Source organism: Salmo salar, chromosome 26 (assembly GCF_965601325.2).
Source record: "Salmo salar chromosome 26, fSalSal1, whole genome shotgun sequence".
In the NCBI taxonomy this organism is placed as follows: Eukaryota; Metazoa; Chordata; class Actinopteri; order Salmoniformes; family Salmonidae; genus Salmo; species Salmo salar.
Window position 1 is genome coordinate 42,912,551 of NC_138316.1, and position 3,187 is coordinate 42,915,737.

Here is a 3,187-nt window from a genome sequence, read left to right on the forward strand (position 1 = left end):
TAGCCTACAGTACATGGCTCTTTCTTCACTCTATACAACAACCGGCTTAGTTCATGGAAACCCCAAAACATCAAAGATTTAGAACATATACTGTTGAAGTCGGAAGTTTACATACACCTTAGCCAAATACATTTAAACTCAGTTTTTCACAATTCCTGACATTTAATCCTAGTAAAAATCCCCTGTCTTAGGTCAGTCACGATCACCACTTTATTTTAAGAATATGAAATGTTAGAATAATAGTAGAGAGAATGATTTATTTCAGATTTAATTTCTTTCATCACATTCCCAGTGGGTCAGAAGTTTACATACACTCAATTAGTATTTGGTAGCATTGCCTTTAAATTGTTTAGCTTGGGTCAAACATTTCAGGTAGGCTTCCACAAGCTTCCCACAATAAGTTGGGTGAATTTTGGCCCATTCCACCTGACAGAGCTGGTGTAACTAAGTCAGGTTTGTAGGCCTCCTTGCCAGCACATGCTTTTTCAGTTCTGCCCACAAATTCTCAATAGGATTGAGGTCAGGGCTTTGAGATGGCCACTCCAATACCTTGACTTTGTTGTTCTTAAGCCATTTTGCCACAACTTCGGAAGTATGCTTGGGTCATTGTCCATTTGGAAGACCCATTTGCGACCAAGCTTTAACTTCCTGACTGATTTCTTGAGATGTTGCTTCAATATATCCACACAATTTTCCCTCTTTATGATGCCATCTATTTTGTGAAGTGCACCAGTCCCTCCTGCAGCAAAGCACCACCACAACACGATGCTGCCACCCCCCGATTTTTGTTTCATCAGACCAGAGAACATTTCTCCAGAAAGTACGATCTTTGTCCCCATGTGCAGTTGCAAACCGTAGTCTGGCTTTTTTTATGGCGGTTTTGGAGCAGTGGCTTCTTCCTTGCTGAGCGGACTTTCAGGTTATGTCAATATAGGACTCGTTTTACCATGGATATAGATACTTTTGTACCCGTTTCCTCCAGCATCTTCACAAGCTCCTTTGCTGTTGTTCTGGGATTGATTTGCACTATTCGAACCAAAGTACGTTAATCTCTAGGAGACAGAACGCGTCTCCTTCCTGAGTGGTATGACGTTGCGTGGTCCCATGGTGTTTATACTTGCGTACTATTGTTTGTATCGACGAACGTGGTACCATCAGGCGTTTGGAAATTGCTCCCAAGGATAAACCAGGCTTGTGGAGGTCTACAATTGTTTTCTGAGGTCTTGGTTGATTTCTTTTGATTTTCCCATGATGTCAAGCAAAGAGGTACTGAGTTTGAACGTATGCCTTGAAACCCATTCACAGGTACACCTCCAATTGACTCAAAGATGTCAATTAGCCTATCAGAGGCTTCTAAAGCCATGACATCATTTTCTGGAATTTTTCAAGCTGTTTAAAGGCACAGTCAACTTAGTGTATGTAAACTTCTGACCCACTGGAATTGTGATACAGTGAATTATAAGTGAAATAATCTGTCTGTAAACAATTGTTGGAACAATTACTTGTGTCATGCACAAAGAAGATGTCTTAACCGACTTGCCAAAACTATAGTTTGTTAACAAGAAATTTGTGGAGTGGTTGATAAACAAGTTTTAATGACTCCAACCTAAGTGTATGTAAACTTCCCACTTCAACTGTAGCATGAACATCAACAGGTCCATGTTTGTCCTCGTCTGAAAGTTTGTCATCAATTCACAGCAACGCACAGATTTTAACACAGCACTGTGACAACCAACTCCCGTGGAAACCAGCCCTGCCATCCCATACACAAAGCTATAGGACATTTCTCAGATTCAGATCCACTAGCAACTAAGCTACTAAACAGTAACTGTTTGAAAAAAATATCCTATCTTTATGAGTGCTAATTACAGACTTTCCTCTTTGTTAATCGCCTTTTCTAATGGTCTTTATTAGGCCTGTGTTCCCTTAGACTGAGTACTCATGCTACTCAAGTAAAAAAATAAATAAAAGCCAGCTGGTTTGCCACAAGCTAATAGCTAACCACTGCTAATAGCAATGCAACAAACATTCCATGTCGATGGACTAAACTGTGCTTCCAGCAGTACATTATGAGCACTGAGCTGATCTAACGCTCACCCAAGTCAATTTGAATTCGCATTACCCTTAGGCCTCTGTGGAAACACGTACCCGGTGCTGCTGTTAGCCTCAGGGCCTCACCTGTCACACTGTATCCAGACAGCGTCAGGAAGCCCGAGCAGCTCCAACTCTAGCCCCAGGCTGCTCCCCTGGCCTGTGCTGACAAGCTGCTTTCTCACCTCTCTGATGGCACATCAAGTAAGTCGTGTGGAAGGAATTGCATTATTATATTTGTGTGATTCCTGCTCACACCTTTTCCTGTGTGTGTGTGTGTGTGTGTGTGTGTGTGTGTGTGTGTGTGTGTGTGTGTGTGTGTGTGTGTATGTGTGTGTATATCTTTGCACACTTGCATGTTTGTAATGTGTACAGAATGTACGTATGTGTGTATATGTATAGACTATGTATGGGTGTCTGTGTGTATGCGTTCATACATGTGTGTGTACATGTAAGGTGTGTGTGTGTGTGTGTGGTCTGAATTTCAGAGGGAGTGTGCCAGATAAAGCTGATGCAGAGCCACAGAGCTCAGACTGGGAGGTGAGACTGGGAGGTGAGACTGGGAGGTGAGCCACAGTGCAGAGCTGAGACTGGGAGGTGAGACTGGGAGGTGAGCCACAGGCAGAGCTGAGACTGGGAGATATTTACTGTTGCCAGGATCCAGAGACCTACCTGTCTGTCTGTCTGTCTGTCTGTCTGTCTGTCTGTCTGTCTGTCTGTCTGTCTGTCTGTCTGTCTGTCTGTCTGTCTGTCTGTCTGTCTGTCTGTCTGTCTGTCTGTCTGTCTGTCTGTCTGTCTGTCTGTCTGCCAGCCAGCCAGCCAGCCAGCCAGCCAGCCAGCCAGCTAAGACTAACAACTGGGTCTGACTGAATGCAGTCATCCTTTCTCTCTCATGGTCAAGTACAGTGATACATCCTATTAGCTCTGTGGACACACAAACCCCCTAGAAATAGCATTTGACCTTGAGGGGACGAACAAAATGTTCCCAGTTGGTCAATTATTTGTTTGTTTACTATTGTCTTGGAGACTTCTGGTCCCCACAAGTATAGTTAAACACAAACAGACAGACAGAGAGGAACATTTATGGGGTGTGGGG